General features: G+C 39.0%; 1 protein-coding gene across 12 annotated transcripts in view; it reads left to right on the forward strand.

Annotated features, from left to right (window-relative positions):
• NRXN1 (neurexin 1) overlaps positions 1 to 18,776 on the forward strand; it is a 1,175,924-nt gene that overhangs the window by 334,340 nt on the left and 822,808 nt on the right. The window lies entirely within an intron of this gene.

Genomic DNA, 18,776 nt, shown 5'->3' on the forward strand with positions numbered 1-18,776 from the left:
TTTGTTTGCAGTCTATTACTGTGGAAGCATATAGTTCTGCATAGGTGATGTATACTATATCTTCATTTGTCATTTTAAATGCATTGAACAACAAAAATAAAATTAATTGCAAAGGTTTTAAATGAACAGAACGGGCAGAATTTACATACCGTCATGTCTAGTGCAGGGCCTGAGGAGGCGGTGCATTACATAGGTATTCTCATTTTGTTATTCTCTGAATCCCTGTGTCAGGCTCCGCCCCTGAGGTTCTGCACTCAGCATAATACAGTGTATCTGTTTTGCCTGGAGTGTTCCTTTAACATATGTTACAAATTTACATGCCTAGCGATTTTTCACTTTATCTTCCCTCACCTTTTTTAGCATAGAATTTCTTTAGAATTGTGTTTTACTATTATGCCCACTGTTCCAGCTAAACGGTTTTCTCTGGAAATAATAGAGTTAAAGATACCAAACCCTGCAGAGAGAACAGTTATTAGGCTCATTGATCGTCATTAGTATACAGCTTAAAGGGAATACTGTTTACTCCTTCTGCTAAACCTTTAAAGAAAATTAAAATAATGTAGAGTTAGGGAATCTACAAAGTGTGGGATGTATTATAAAAGGCTGAATGTCCTTTTGGCATTTAAAATATTCCGGCCAATGAGACCATCTCTCTCCTTCATTGAATGTTGACCTCAGTATCCTGTGAGACCATAGATATGTCAGAGAATGGAAAATACAGTAAATTATGGATCAGATGAGGGACAATTTCAAGCAATTCCTGCCTATTTGGCTGCATAGATGTGATTTACTCTTTCACCTCTGGTAACTTACAATAGAATAACAAAGCGTATTTACTGTAGTTCAAGCTAAATGTCTGAGATATTGTAAAAAATTGAATAAAAAACAATGTATTTATTATTAACCCATTGCATTATCCACAGACAGTGGCTCTGATGATTAATGTTAAACCGAAATAGAAATAGCAAGAGAATGAGAAAGCAGTTGGTGATCTTGGGCTTTAAACGTGGCAATTTATGGGCAACATGTTGTTTTTAGATATAAGCCCAGTTGCGTTGCAGATGGAAAGGTTTTTCTTATTCAAAAAAGGCATAAAATTGGTAAAAAGCAGTTTAGGCATCAAATGCAAACTATAGCCTTATACAGATACAAAGTCTCAGATATGGAAAGCTGAGAGGAGGAGATAAAAATTCACAGTATCATGTTCTACATCATTCTGGTCACACAGCAGGATTTTTTTTTAACTTTAAAGTATGGTAGGAATATGGCATAGCGTGAAGTAGTGTTGCAGTGTAAGAATGTGTTGTTGCTATATCATCTATAAATGTTTGCTTATATTTGAGGAATAGATAGAATATTTTTTTAAGTTTAATTTTAAATTTCAAAAAATGTTTTTGTGATACTCTATGACGAGATGTCTATGCTATATCTGTTAGATAGATAGATAGATAGATAGATAGATGGATGGATGGATGGATGGATAGATAGATAGATAGATAGATAGATAGATAGATAGATAGATAGATAGATAGATAGATAGATAGATAGATAGATAGATAGATAGATAGATAGATAGATTGATTGATTGATTGATAGATAGATAGATAGATAGATAGATAGATAGATTGATAGATAGATAGATTGATAGATAGATAGATAGATAGATAGATAGATAGATAGATAGATAGATAGATAGATAGATAGATAGATAGATAGATAGATAGATAGATATGAGATAGATAGATAGATAGATAGAGAGATAGATAGATAGATAGATAGATAGATATGAGATAGATAGATAGATAGATAGATAGATAGATAGATAGATAGATAGATAGATAGATAGATAGATAGATAGATATGAGATAGATAGATAGATAGATAGATAGATAGATAGATAGATAGATAGATAGATAGATAGATAGATAGATAGATAGATAGATAGATATTAGATAGATAGATATGAGATAGATAGATAGATAGATAGATAGATAGATAGATAGATAGATAGATAGATAGATAGATAGATAGATAGATAGATAGATAGATAGATAGATAGATAGATAGATAGATAGATAGATATGAGATAGATATGAGATAGATATGAGATAGATAGATAGATAGATAGATAGATAGATAGATAGATAGATAAGAGATAGATAGATAGATAGATAGATAGATAGATAGATAGATAGATAGATAGATAGATAGATAGATAGATAGATAGATAGATAGATAGATAGATAGATAGATAAGAGATAGATAGATGCACCAAGTCATCATCAAATATAAATATTTATACAGTACATTAATAATGAAAGTCAGATTGATGCACTAGGATACCTGCCTGATCTTGGACCCCCTTACTTTACCAGTTAGACATCATAGTCCACTTTGTTGATTAAAGATACTCAATATCTGCCTCTCCCTTTTATATGATAAAAAGAAGGATTAAGTTCACAGATATCTGCCATTATATTGTGTAAGCTCCAGTCTCTATGTGATATAAAGTGCGTTGAAATATTTGGGAGCACTTATTTTATGAAACCATAATAGCATGGGTCATGTATAGCATGGTTCCACAGTAGAAAAAAATAGTAATAGTAAGAATACGACTAGGGTTACTAGGGTCTCATGTCACACATAGGTCTCAGGACAAAAAATTTGTCTGCGACTTGCTTTCGTGCGCCTATTTTATGGTGCAATTTGTTTGTGAATGGCATGCTATGTATTCTTTGTAACATTCAAAATGAAAAAAAATGCCGATGTAATGTGACCACATTCGCAAGCATAACTTACTGAAACATAATGCGACCTTGCGAACATCGCGTTGCGCAAACAAAATCGGCATTTGGCCCTAGCCTTATACCAGTAAGTGAGTCAGGCTATGTTCCCCTTTGCGTCGTGGTTTACCATTTATAATGGAAATCACAATACATGGCCGGATCCATCGCATGATGGATACTACCTGCACCTGACGGACATTGCTGCATGCAGTGCTATTTTTCCTTTCAAATTTGCGATGGAACCTCCAACGCAAATGTGAATGTATCCTAAAACAATTTTTTAGTAAAGCCCCACCTCCCTGCATACATTTGTTACATTACTGTGGCTAGAGCTCTCCGATCTAATATATATGGCGGGCTACCTGACACCTTGATGCATACTCTCTTGTGAGAAAATTGGATCAGCCATGTTGGACTTTCTATTGTTTTACCCCAAGATATGAGGCTTCTGTCTCCATAGGGGTGGAGGGTCAGCCTTTTTGTTAGATGGTGCCCTTTGTGGTTCTTTCTTTTGGCACACCCTAATATCAGGGGTGCCGGTTGTTGGCTGAAAGATATATAAACTACCTTTATCTAATGTGTAGGTCCAGCTCATATCGTTGCTATTTACGGTTTCTGAAACTGGCACAACAAAAATAATCACATTTTCCACGAGATCACTATGTAAAAAAAGAAAAAAAAGAAAGAGCTCAATATGTTCCACTGATGCCCCTGAGATTCTGCAGTATTGATGTGAAGAAAGACGAGTGCTGAGGTGAAATGCACAGTTTTTCTCATTTGCCTTTGCAATAACTCTCATTTTCCACTGGGGCGAAGAGCCTTTTCCTGGGGCACAGTGAGACGTGACTTTTTTAACCTCACAACAGAATTATAACCTCTTAGAGACAAAAAATTCCCTTCCTTGGCAGTTTGGTAACGTCTCATAGCAACAACACTGCAGCTTGTTAAATGAAAGAAAGTAACTTAAAAAATATTAAACGTTTTGTGAGAGCAATTTCTACAGTGTATGAAGTCTTATAGCCTAATATATTCCTATAATAAAATATTGTATATATGTTTAGAATTTTAAAAGAATGTTCTACGAAGTTACAACATATATATTTATTACAAATTTATCAATTTAATGTGTTATTTACTTGTTTGATTTGTGCAGTATAATAATGGACTGAACTAATATTAGCTCAGAAAGACCTGCAGCCCTATGTAAACCCACAGATAACATATACAGTCAGTGTCGGACTGGAGCACCTTGGGCCCACCAGAGAAAATCATTCTTGGGGCCCACCCATTAGCTATATAGACATAATACAAGACCAGCAGAAACAGGGGAGTTGGAACCAGCGCTGATAGTGCAAATTCTGTTAAAACGGGAATCTATTTCCAAGTTTTAATGAGTCTTGGTTAAAATCGAAGCAAAGAGGCTACAAACAAATGTTAGTGACAGGTAGGTATAGTCCAAGGTACAGAGAGAAAAAAGGAGATAGGCGGTAGCCTACGCGTTTCAGACCCTCGCTAGGTCCTTAGTCATGGCTTATGATTAGTAATCATAAGCCATGACTGTTTCTGCTGTATCTCTTGCGTGTGCCGACAAGAGGATCCGTGTGCTGACTTCCATACCCTTCTTGTGACAAGGTGAGCTGGAGGATTTTTTTCCATATATTTTTTCTATAATACAAGACCACTCTTAATTGTGCAGTAAAACATGCTTATATTGTTGCGCAATAAAACAGCATAAAACCTTTTACCATTCACTGTGCTAGAATAAACTAGTAAATAAATAGTCAAATGGACAGCTTGTTTTAGGGAAGACCAGTCACCAGGTTGCCAGGCAAGGCATTAGTTGAGGATTTGTAGGGGTGACCACATGTTGTCTGTTTAATTTATTAATTTCGTGAACACACAATAGGCTTAGATCCAGGGCTCCAGCAGTCAGTATCCATATACTCAACCTCCCTGTTCCTAGAGTCTCTCTCTTGACTCATCTGCACCGCGTATACAACGTTCTGACGCTCAACGGCATCAAATCCCAGCACTGCACCCGTAGCCGAAGGGGACCTAACTCAGGAGCATGGAGGGTTTGTACATCGATGTGGAGGCGCAGGTGTGCAGCCCAGAGCATGGGTCCCGCTTGCTCTGCCTAAAGGACGGCCCTGTGGAGGAGAGATGCGGGTGCACTGCGCCAAAACAAGTTTTACTCACTTTTTAAAGTTTTTTTTCTCTGCTGAAGTCTGCACTGGCGCGATCTTCACCCCTTCAAGCTCTGCTCACTAGCTATCCATCTAATGTGACATGCTGTTCCAAGAGGCCAATTTAGGAATAAAATCTAAGGGGTTGCACAAAACACAAACAATGGTACCACACACACACTATCAGCTACATATGTAGGAAATGTAGAATGACATCAAACACCAGACCCCAAAATGAATTCAAATCAGATTTGTGGGGGTGGCATCTGGTGGTGTAACTTTAATTTTACACAAGTAGAAAGGAGAGGCAGCACTCCAGTTGAAAATTAAGATATAACAGAAATTCTCATGGAGCCAAAATGAAGCATTACCGGATAATTTACCCCTTCCCTCTGCAGCCATTTTTTGGATTTTCACTTTCGTTTTTTTCCTTCCCACCTTCCAAAAGCCATAACTTTTTTATTTTTCTGTCAATACAGCCGTTTGAGGGCTTGTTTTTTGCGGGCCGAATTGTAGATTTTTAAAGCACCATATTATTATTATTGTACCATGTAATGTACTGGGAAAATGGAAAAAAAATATTTGTGGGGTGGAATGGCAAAAAACAACAGCAATTCATCCATTTTTGTGAGGTTTTGTTTTTACGGTGTTCAACGTGTAGTAAAAATTACATGCTAACTTTATTCTACGGGTCAATATACGATTACGGCGATACCAAATTTATATAGTTTTTTTATTTTTATTACTTTTACAGGGAAAAAACTAATTGTTATAAATAAAAAATAGTATTGTCGCCACGTTCTGAGAGACTGAAGTTTTATTTTTACTTCGATTGAACAGTTTGAGGGCTTATTTTTTGCAGGACGATCTGTAGTGTTTATTGGTACTATTTCGTGGTACATGAGAATTTTGGCGGTTTTTTTTTTAAGTAGTTCAGACTTTTACGGTGATACCAGTTATGTAAATGCTTGTTGGTTTTTTACATTGCTTTAGGGGGAAAATAGGAAAAGTTTTTTGTTTTTTTTAAGGTTTAATATTTTATTTTTTATGAAAGAAAACTTTTATTTAATTGTCTTTAACTTTTTTAAACTAGTTTCCCTAGGGGAATTAAACCAGCGATCGCTTACACAATAAACTACAATACTAATATATTGCAGTATATTGTGCTTCTGACCTGCACCAAATAAGTCCTGCATCCGTGGGGTCGATGGAACGTGAGAGGAGGCCACCCCTGAACACTACTTACAGGGGCTGTATGAAAAACCGCCCCATGCCTGGACAACACCTTCAAGGGAGCTCCATATCGCCAATTTGCTGACTGAGGGCCCACTTTCCCACCAAGTTGTGTATGGGTGCTCAGTCTGTTTGTGGATGATAATATAGAGCGCCTTAGGGGCTAGTCCACATGTAGCGTAAATACTGCACATTTTCCGTAACATATTTAGTTTCAGAAAATCTGCAGCATAATACAGTATCAGAAGAGTGGATGAGATTTAAAATCCCATCCACACGCTGCATACATGATATGCAGAGATCCCTCACACAACTTAACCCACAGTGCATTTCTTTTAAGCCGCAGCATGACAATTGTGTTTGCGGAATCACCGATAGTTTGTTGCAGATTTTAGATCCCCTTTGAATTCAATGAGAAAAACAGTCAAGTGTTGTGACTTTTGAAGCGGAATGGCAGTGATTACGCCGCAAAAATCACAACTTAGAAAAAAAAAAAACCTTATACTTACCTGTGACGTTCTATAGGCTGGTCTCCTGGGATGATGTGCCATCCCATGTGACCGCTGCAGCCAATCACAGGCTGTAACAGTGGTTACATGGGATGAAACTTTATCCCAGCAGGCCGGCTAATTCTGCAGCTTTCCGCAGCGAACATTCCAGGCGAAAAACTGCACCACAATTTGGTCCAGGTTTTTCAGCCCGGAATTCCCTGAGGTCAACCATTGTACGAAATTTGTTGTGGGGGAGGGGGGTTGTAGTGTGCTGGTGGGCTTGTGGGGGGGGGGATGGGGGTTTGTATTGGGCTGGGGATTGTTGGGGGAGGGGGGGTTGTAGTGAGCTGGGAATTTGTGGGGGGAGCGGGGTTGTAGTGGACTGGGGGTTTGTGGGGGGGGGCATACACTGCTTGAGGCCCACCCCTTCAGAGCAGGGCACTCTGCAGGCATTTATAGAGAAAATATGCTGATGAATCACCTACTGAAGGAAATGTAGCCCCTCCTGACTCCTATGCGGCACCAATCTGCACCGACTTGAGCAGTTGAGCCGGGGGGTGGAGCAAAAACAAGCATAGCACTGATTGGCTGAAGATCAGCCAACCAGTGCTATGCTTAAAAGCGGTGTTTAGAGCCGCACGTATCGGTATGCAGCAAGGAAGAAAGACAGGCGCTATCATCTCCCGGCCCGGCTGACTCCCATTGCCGCGGAGATGATGATTCGTCCACCACCAGCAGGGGGCAACCATTTCATTGGTCGGAGCTGGGCCCACTGGAGGATCCTCCGGTCCTCCGGTGGCCCAGTCCGTCCCTGTATACATGATTTGAGCTAGTCACAGATCGCTACATCTACTTATAATCTATCTGTCTGTTTGTCTAGTGGCTAGTATACTTATTTTTTATTTTTTTTATTCTTTATTTAATTTTTTATTTTTATATAGCAATAGCGATAATAATCAAGCAAAAGCCCACAACAAACGTGAGGTCAGGAATTGAATAACAATCAATACAAATGTAGTTATATTTATACTCTATCTTACAATTCCGACTAAAAGTAGTGAGAGAGAAAAAAAAATATTTTTTTCCCCCAGTACCATATGGTAAGCCATGTTAGCCTCAACCTGAGGACCCCGCAGCAGGATTTAATACAGGATTTCTTGAACTCCATCCAGAGATACCATATTTTATAAAATGTATCATATGCATCAGTCAAAGAGGAAGTTAAGTTTTCCATTTGCATGATAACTTTAACTTTAGAGACCCGTAAAGAAAGCAAAGGAGATGCAGTTGTTTTTTTTACAATAGTGGAATGCACGTATTGATTACGTCAAAACGACAGAACCCTTAAACAACGGTGACAAACGGAAACCATTTGCACCGGATCTGTCACCATTGAAGTCAATGGTGATGCAAATGGAAATCTATGGTTTCCATATGTTTCAGTCAGGGTTCCGTTCATGGGTTCCCCTGACGTAAAGCTCCGACTGAACCCATGAACAGAGCCCTGACGCAAATGTGAACGAAGCCTAATCAAGCCCATCACCAGACACAACGACTCAAACAAAGTTTTATCCTGAGAATAGATATTTGGTGTTGGGAGGGACATAAAGAAGTGTCACAATTTTATTGATCTTCAAGGGCCCACGGGTGCACTTAATTGAAATGGGTTTTACTTTTCTGAATGTCCAATAAACCATGATATCTGATAACACTAATTCACCTTTATAGACCCCTCGTCAGCCATTATGTCCGTGCTTCTTTCTTACTATAATGTATCTGTACAATCAGGGTTTGTTGGCCGCATATAATATGCTCGAGAACATCACCAGTTTATTTTACTGCTTGTCACTTTAAAAGTAATGATATCTAAAAATCTCCTATACTAGGGAATGAATGTGACAGCACATCATATAGAATACTATAGCAGTCATACATAACACAATTGGAAGGCTTCATCGCTTTCTGTTTGGCAAATAATAAGATATAGAGATATAGAGAGCCTGACTGCAGCAGTTTTGCTGTCACTTTTCTTTGGAGCGTGTAACAGACCTCTCGCTGTCTGGAGACTGATGATGTCTTTTGCTTTTATCACTAGTATTGTGTTTTATTTTTATTTCCCAAAAGGATCAGGTTTACTATTTCTATGTCACTTTCATGCATCCATTATAGACTGTTTTCATTTTACAATGTTACATGAAATCCTCATGTAGGTTGGCGGCTTTTCTTACATATTATCCACAATTCTTCAATTCAGTATTTTCTATATGTTGCATATGTTTTTATTGGGCACCATTTATTTTGGGCTGTCTCCTTTGAGGCTTTCTATCCTTCCAAGTACATTATATATATTTTTCTATGGCCGCCAATAATCGAGCATATCTGATAATCTAGCACCCATCAGATAATAATAAATTAAATGGGTATTCCAGTTACAACAAGTTACCCACTATCCGTAGGCTAAGCGGTAACTTGCTGATCCGTGGGTATCTGACAGCTGGGACCCCTACCGTTTACGAGAACGTGGGTCCCGTACGGCTAGTTTGAATGGAGCGGCAGGTCGCTCATGCAAACTGCCGCTCCTTTCATTCTCTATGGGAGCGTCGGAGATAGCCGAGTACAGCGCTCGTAAATGATGTGGGTCCCAGCTGTCGGACACCCACCGAACAGCAAGTTACCCCCTTCTCTACGGATAGTGGGTAACTTGTTGTAACCGGAATACCCCTTTAAGGCTTTCTTCACATACACATTTTGAATGGCGTTTGTTCAGGCAAAAAAGCATGATTCATCTTTGCAACACATGATTTATTCTAAAGAAAACCCAAAAAAACCCATAAAAAACGCCATTAAAAAAACAAACGCAACACACATTAACATTCTGACTGCATGCAGTCACCACTAGGGGGAGCTCGCTGCATATAGATTTACACAAATAATATTGAATTCCATAGTAACTGCATTGATCTGTATGCAGTGAGCTGCCCCTACTGGTGACTGCAGGAAAACTGCTATAACTGAGTCACAGGGATCAAGGGAAGTAGCTCAGTACTGGACCTCCTCTTACTAAGGGCCCCATTGTAGTCAAGCATTATGCATTGTGGGAGGTACACAATGTAATCCGGGTGTTTTGTTCACATTTTAGATGCGTATAGGTGTTACACTTGCATGGCAATAGTTTCTGCTTCACAATTCCCCCATAAATCAGATTTTTGTCTAGTATCCTTCTCTTGTGGGGTCATGAACACCGATCTTACCTCAGGCTATAGAGGTCTACATTTCTTTGAATGTTCTTCTGGGATGTTTTCTGACTTCCAAGAGTTGTTGATATACTTGTGGAGTAATTTTGCAGAATGGTCACGCCAGATTCACCACTTCTCTAGGTCTTTCCATTAGGAGATAATAGCTCTCACTGTGGTTGATTAAAGTCTCAGAGGCTTAGAGACTTTGTAACCCTTTCTAAACGAATATATTTCACCAAGTTTTTATTTCAGATTTTTTTTTGTTCTCCAATTTTCTTTTGATCATCACATAGTGTTCTTGTGTAGATTACTTCATTCTAATGATAAGATTCAATACATGGAAATGGAAATAGAACGGCAATGAGAAAGACTGATATCAAATTATAGGACTTGTTTGGTTGCAATTATTGCTGCTGAAGTTGGTGCAACCTGTTATTAAAGGGGTTATGTGGGGACCGAAACGTATTAGCAGTGTACTCTGCAGTATGTGAGTAGTACACTTGCTAATATACCCCCCGTCGCGCCCATTATGAGATTTTAGTTGATTTTTATAGTGCTGGCGGGGGACTGGAAGTTTAGTTGCACAGTCTTTCTTCATGACAACACGACTCTTCGTCATGTGACCGTCCCCGCTGTACTCTATGTAATCGCTATACTACTGCTTCGGCTTATACATAGAGTACAGCGGGCTGGTCACATGACAAAGAGTCGTGTCGTCATGAAGAAAGACTGTGCCACTAGACTACCGATCCCCCGCCAGCGCTATAAAAATCTAATAAAATCTCATAATCAGCGTGACGGGGCAACGGAATGTATATCAGCAGGTGTACTCACATACTGCAGTGAGTACACTGATAATATGTTTCGGTCCCCACATAACCCCTTTAAAGCACACCTCCAACCAAAAAATAATAAAACTTCCTAGTGCTCCTGAATCTTCATCGGTAGTAACTATTCAAAGTATTTCTGCTTAAAGCTCAGCTGTTATACAGTCTTCTCGTGCCTCCTAATTCAGAAGGTTGAAGTGTTTTACATATTCAAGCTAGAAAAATTGTTTCATTTTTTTGGACACCAGGGCTGGAGCTTGATACCCACTTCCTACCCCCTCTCCTCCCACTGTCAATCGCGGTTGCCACGAATGTCACACCCCTGAGCCAATAAAACTGAAAAACCACTGTGTTAAAGGCCCTGGAAGGGTTGTAGTGAAGCTTCTCAGTGTCTGCAGAAATGGTTAGATCAGAGTTCCTTGAAAATCTGCACTTCACCAAACAAATATAGAATGTTTATTGGAACATAAAAGAAAAAGGAATCCCTTCTCTGGCGTGCTGCCCTATAAAGACTCCAATTGTGGTTTTGATCTTTTATTAACACAATGCTATGCATTTCATCCTCGTACAGGGGTCTTCATCTGATATGTCACATGCCTGATGAAGACCCTTGTACGGGATTGAAATGCATAGCATTGTGTTAATAGAAAATCTTGAATAAATCCATAATTGCAATAATAAATTTATATAGTTATTTTATGTATTAATATTTTTTGGCAGTAAAAGCAAGTATTATGAAAAAAAATTCTTGCGACACCACAGTGCACGTGTTAACATTTTTTATTTTTCCATCTACGTAGCTTGTTATTTGCAAGATAATTTGTAGTTTTATTGGTTCCATTTTGTAGTACAACACATTTATTGAAGAATTTTTTAAAAAAATTTAGGGGAAACAAACATGCCATGCATTGTGCAATATAAATATTTTGTTAACTTTATTCCATGGGTCATTATGATAATTTATTGTTTATTACTTTTTAAGAGTGTGGAATATTTTTATTTTGAAAAAAAACATGTTTTATTTATTTTGGGGGGGGGGGGCTTTTTTTTTTTTTAACTGATCTTTATTAAACTTTAATTAACTTTTTTTGTCCCACCAGGTGACTTGAGGCTGCGATAGTTTGATCGCTTATATAATGCTTTGGAATACTTAGTATTCCAAAGCATTATTGCCTGCCATTTTATCACCATAGAATCCCATGGTTGAGTTTCGGTGCGCCAATGGGCAGACAGAAGAAGTCCTCTCCCTCAATGTCAATCTCCTTCGATTTTGCGATAACGAAGGAGTTACAGCAGGAGTCCGGCTGTCAATCACAATCCAGTGCCCGTGTGATTATCCTGACGTGCATGTACGTCATGAAGCCTTAAGTTAATATTACATTATTTATGCACAACAAAAAATAAATATGTAAAAAAAAAATACTCTTTCAGAACTATAATTAAAGTGTGTTGCAGTCTCAGCCATAGAGCAAATTAGCTGTGACTACTTCTAAGTCAAACAATGCAAACCTTTCAATGTATAGGTAAATATGGTGTCATTATTTAAATATTTCTGTGGTTATCGCTTCATTCGGAGGACATTTTTCCTGCTACTTAGCAAACAGCCATTATCTTATCACCTCCAGACATTATTTAGCCATCAAAGTTGTTAGCTTAAGCTGCGTTCGGTTGTTTACAATGTACTGTAATTACCGCTTCACCATCAGTTAACTGTTAATAGTTATTGTTTCACGGATTATGACAAGAGGCGATTGATATAAAGTTTCAGGAGTTAGCAGAGAAATAAGAAAATTCTCATTAATAATGAATTGTTCATGGCGTTTGGTCTGTATACCCTGAAGCGGTGAGTTCTTGTGACAATAATGTGACTATTTACTTGTGATCACCAGAGGGAAACGAATTCCATTGTACAGTGGGAAAGTAGGAAACTGGCTGATTCCAGAACGGCAGACCAGCCATTCACCAACCCGCCCTGTAACTGGTACTGAGGATGTTAAAAAGAATTAAAGTATTTATGAACGCAGCCCAGCCTTACCTAGCTTTTCAGTAGACCTTATACATAAATGATATAACAGCTCCAACGGAAGTTCTTTATGCCTCCATTAATATGACTGATTATCTTGATGGGATAAAATAACATATCATTTATGGAAAGCAACGGGACAGCGCCATCAAGTGGGGAAAGTCTTATGAAACGAGAACATATGTTTGTATGGATATTCAAGGTGTATATGCAGGTGTGTGCCTGTGTGTATATATTCTGTGAATATTAATTATAATCTTTATTTATATAGCGCCAACATATTCCACAGAGCTTTATAATTGAGGATGTAACAAACAAGTAAAATTACAAATAATCATAATGATACAAAAGAGAGAGGTCACTGTCCATAAGAGCTTACAATCTAAAGGGAATGGGAGGAGTGACACAATTGGTATATGGTGCTAATTTTGTGCAAATGACCAGCCCCTTGTGTTGGCAAGGGGAATATGAAAAAACGTGCATGAACCCGTCACCCAGGAAATATTTGAGCCAACACGGGAATAATGTGCAGAGTGATGCGACAAGAGTAGCTAGTTGAGCGCAGGGTGGAGTGGAAATATTTGTTACCAGGTCAGGTTGTGTATTGGCCATGGGCTGTGGGTATGTGACTTAAGCTTACTTGAAGAAATACATTTTCTAATCACGCTTAAAACTGGGAATGTAAGGAACAAATCTGATGGTCTGGGGCAGTGAGTTTCACAGAATGGGTGCAGCACGAGAGAAGTTCTGCAGATGCGAGTAAGAGGATCTAATATGGGAAGATGCAAGTCGTGGTCAGTAGCTAAGTGAAGAGCACGTGTGGGTTGGTAGATTGTGAAAAACTTTTAAAGGCTAGTAGCAGAGTTTTAGATTTAATTCTACAAACACCCAATTCTACAAACACGCTGTGCCGTGAGTAAATACCACAGAAACTTTACCGAAGTGTCGGGAGTGTGAATAGACATCGCGTCCTGGCTGGAGGTGATGTCTATTCACTCTCAAGACACTTCGGTAAAGTTAATGTGGAAGTAAGTGACAGCACAGAATGATATCGCGAGATCACGCTGTGCTGTGAGTACAGCTAAACATGAATGAAGAGATGTGTATGACACTGATTGGTCAGTGTCAGACACTTCTCTTTACAACGCCCAGTTGGTAAAATGTTAAAAAACGCTCAGTTGTCTATTAAGAAACTAATTAGCATAAATCTAAAATTGTTCATAACATGGTCAAAAATGATCGTTTTTCAAAATAAAAACCACTGTTATCTACATTACAGCGCAGATCAGATTATGTAGGAGACAGGGCAATCTGGTGACAGAGCCTCTTTAAGGCCCTTTTACACTGGGCAATTATTGGGCAGGCAAGCGTTCATAGAGTTCACAGGGCAGCGGTCAGCAGATGAACGAGCAAACGCTCGATCATCTGCTCGTCGTATCGTTTTAAAAAACCGACATGATAATAATGTATGAGAACGAGCGATTGGAGTAACGAGCACTTGACCCCATACATAGCTCCGTGTGACAGGAGCAAACGAGCGCGGATCAACAATTTCTCTTTGATCGGCACTCGTTGCATCGGCCAAAATTGCCCGGTGTAATAGGTCCTTTACAGTAGTCTAAGAAAAAAATGATTAGGGCCTGGATTTGTGTTTTAGCAGTCTCCATTCAGAGGTAGGGATGGAAATATGAGATTTTTTTTAGGTGAATGCGACAGGATTTGTAAATTCATTGTATAAAAGGATGAAAGGACAGATTAGAATCATGTTCAGCTAAAAGTTGAAAGGTATTTGCTGCAAAAACCCACAGAGGTGACTTCCCCTTATTTATATAGCAAGTAATAAATGGTGAACCATGGGGTGGCCTCGTACTGTTATTTTGTAAACGATAACGGGCAGATAGATAGATAGATGGATGGATGGATGGATGGATGGATGGATGGATGGATGGATGGATGGATGGATAGATAGATAGATAGATAGATAGATAGATAGATAGATAGATAGATAGATAGATAGATAGATAGATAGATAGATAGATAGATAGATAGATAGATAGAGGGTTGGACTTGCCCACCAGAGTACCAGAGGTTGCTCCGTTGGACTCAGGTTCTTACACCATAATGAGCCCAAAAGGTCCAGCAGAACACAACCATATTTTAGCCCATCAACTTTTTATTAGACCTTATTGATGATATGTTCTGTGTGTTCTGTATAGTTCTGTATCATGTTCTCTGGTGAGCCCAAGGAACCCCAGTCCGACGCTGGATAGATAGATAGATAGATAGATAGATAGATAGATAGATAGATAGATAGATAGATAGATAGAAGATCTAGAATACTTTCTCTTGTCACTTTTCAAGGCCCTCAGTTTGTAAGACAAAATATAAGTGTTGCATGTTGTCACTTTAACATCTGTAGTGAGAGAAATAAATAAATTAGGAGCAGATGTTCTATCTCTTTTCACAGCTGGTCTTTTTGGCAAATGACATTAAGTAAATTTGAATAAAAGGCATTTTCTAGGACAACTGTACAAAGAATGAGACAGGGAGGCATTGTATTTGGGGTTCTAGTAAAAAGATGTCAAATTTCAGTGAAACATCCATGATTATAAAAATGAGCACACTACAAAACAAAACATTAGCTATGCTTTTCTATTAGGCCACATATGTAACTTTATTTCTGGTGTCAAAATACAATGAAATCGTATATATTATTCTCAGCCTTAAACAAGGGTCCGTTTCTAGTAAATAAAGTTTCATTGACACTATGTGACAATTCAGGAGATGTAAACAAATAATGTTGTTATCTGGTATCCAGCGGAGATGACCATGGACATCGTGGGCTTGCTGTAGACTGCTTCGTTCTACAGATTTCTTTCCACCCTGCCGCTTTGTGGTACATTGAGGGAATACTACACACAATCTGCAGCACTAGAGAACGTCATATCCCCAGGCATCAAGGGTGCACATACGTAAGAGACAGCCAAGGCAACTGCTATGAGGCCCATGAAGGAAGGGAGACCAAGTCGAAACATTCACAGGGCTCCCTTTCTACAGGGACCCCTCCACATGACAAAAATGGGTAGGAGGAAGTAGCCCGAGGGTCACAAATCACTTTGTCTTGTGAGTTATGGGTAACAAAAAAAATCAACATGCACCAGACTTTCCTATTACATAAATGGCATGGTGACATGAACCCATACCAGGAGGGGCTTCATTTTGATATTGCATAGTTATAGATTTGTGGTGCTACTTGCACTGTAAAACACATCTTCAATAACACACACAAAAACTAACAGGACAAAGTCAACTCTAGCATTGCTAAAAGGTGGACTCTTAGATAGATAGACAGACAGACAGACAGACAGACAGACAGACAGACAGACAGACAGACAGACAGACAGACAGATAGATAGATAGATAGATAGATAGATAGATAGATAGATAGATAGATAGATAGATAGATGTGTAAGGTGGTGGTAGGTGGGTAAAGATAGTGGAAACACCCTGAAGGAATGTCATGGAGAAAGATGAAACAAAGCAGTTATTAGAGTGCCTATTTTTAACCTTTTACTTGCACTTTCAAATATATATACAATTTTGACTGGATCTGATGGCCCACAGACCATATTTACAGTTCTTCTCATTTTGGGAGGCACAAAATTAGTTACGACTCAGGCTGGCAAGATGGCTGGCTTGTTCTGATGACCGACAGACACAGGGCCCCTCCCTGATACAAGGGATATCTGCTTGGGCCTAGTAGGCCTTAAAATGATAACTGTTGATTGTGTAGTTCAGGCCTAGCGCCTCTTGATATGGTGGCTGCTGGCTGCTCTGCATACAGACTTTATAAGCCTCCACACGAACCGACTAACCCCTAACAGTCCTCTTACACGGCCCGACATGAGCCGTGTAAACAAGTGCCGATCAACGAGACATCTCATTGATCAGCGCTTGTTTGCTCCTTTCACAAGGAGCTATGTATGGAGAAGCGCACACGTTACTACGATCACTCGTCCCCATGCATTTCTATTATGTCAGCAGCACATCTCTCTGTTTACACAGGAAGATGTGCTGCTGACAACGATAATATTTTAGGCAGCATAAACGATACAATCAGCCGATGAACGAGCTCGTTCATCGGCTGATCGTTGCCCTGATTGTAGCTGATCGTTGACCTGATCGTAGCTGATCGTTGCCCTGATTGTAGCTGATCGTTGCCCTGTTTACACAGGGCAGTGATCGGGAACAAGCGTTCTGTGAACGTTTGTTTGCCTGATAGTTGGCCCGTGTAAAAGCGCCTTTAGTCTTGCACTATTGCTGGACACTGAAGATTACCTCTCTCACTGACTGTCATAGGTCACGTCTCCTCTACAAACCCTTCACAACCCAGCCCAGCTGTCCGCACAGTGGAGCCTCATACACCACCTCTGTTCACTCTTCATGACCTGTCGCCACTCCAGGCCCAAAAAATAAATACTGATGTAGTACGGTCCTCGCCAATCCACATTTCCCCTCCTTGCAGCAACACCTATCCTATTTTCATACAGAGAGCTCAGGTCACACCAACTTCCTCCCAACACTAAACACTACTTGGCGGGAACACCGCTGTTTTATAGCACCACACCCAGCTGTGATGGGTTGTACATACCGGCGCCCTAAATTTATGTGTGAACAAGCTAAGAACCTTGTCTTACAGTACCTTATCAAAAACAGTCAATAAATGCAACAGGCAGCAATATGTACACAACATCTTCGGGGCTCGGATTACCCACCTCTTCTTCACTGTCACCAATGGTTGCATTTTCTCCGATACATTACCAGATAGTAGACGGTTTCACCACTGCAAAAGTGCCACCTAGTGGAGGGATAAAGATGACAGCAGCAACAACACAGCATATCAGCAGCAACAACACTTCACTGATGACATATTTACATTGCCACAAGAGATAGATATAGATAGATAGATAGATAGATAGATAGATAGATAGATAGATAGATAGATAGATAGATAGATAGATAGATAGATAGATAGATAGATAGATAGATAGATAGATAGATAGATAGATAGATATGAGATAGATAGATAGATGATAGATAGATAGATAGATAGATAGATAGATAGATAGATAGATAGATAGATAGATAGATAGATAGATAGATAGATATGAGATAGATAGATAGATAGATAGATAGAGAGAGAGAGAGAGAGATAGATAGATAGATAGATAGATAGATAGATAGATAGATAGATAGATAGATAGATAGATAGATAGATAGATAGATAGATAGATAGATAATTTGTATAAATTGCTTTCTAGAAGACAAATCTTTAGTTAACAGAATATTTCAGATAATTTTTTACAGAATCTGAAAGTGTTGTTTGCTCTGAACATTATTGTTTGCCAGCAAATAATTTTAATTACCTATGCGCACATCTCTTGTGAGGCGATAATTGCTCTATGTGTTCAACTCTTAATTAAAGAATACCTTGCACTGCATGGCTTGTCAGAGGCATGACAATAGTGATAATAATAGCAGCCTAAGTGACATTTCATATAGCAGCCACAAGCACCATATGCGGAATCCTCTACTGCCATTTGTATCACTGACACCTAGCTTATACATCAATATGGGCCCCTTTTAATGCAGATGAAAAAAATGTCACATCTCTGTTATTTATTGGCTGGATATTGAAGGGAGACTCTTTTCCAATAATATGTTACATTACAGGCTGAATTATAGCGTATCTACTTTCTGGATGATCATAAAGGATTTCTTTTGCTCTTTTGCAATTTCCAGAAGGATTAAAGTATGAATCGTGCAGCTAGGGGACTCAAAACTGAGACGTGCCACTGGAAAGGAGTTAATTAACCTTGACTAAAGTTCATTTTGCAATGGAAATATTAATATTAGGTGGCAAAGACAGCTGTCTCTTCAGTCTGATTTAAGAATTATTTTTGTTCCCAATGTCTTAGGAATGTATCATCTACA

Source organism: Rhinoderma darwinii, chromosome 4 (genome assembly GCF_050947455.1).
Source record: "Rhinoderma darwinii isolate aRhiDar2 chromosome 4, aRhiDar2.hap1, whole genome shotgun sequence".
Taxonomy (NCBI): Eukaryota; Metazoa; Chordata; class Amphibia; order Anura; family Rhinodermatidae; genus Rhinoderma; species Rhinoderma darwinii.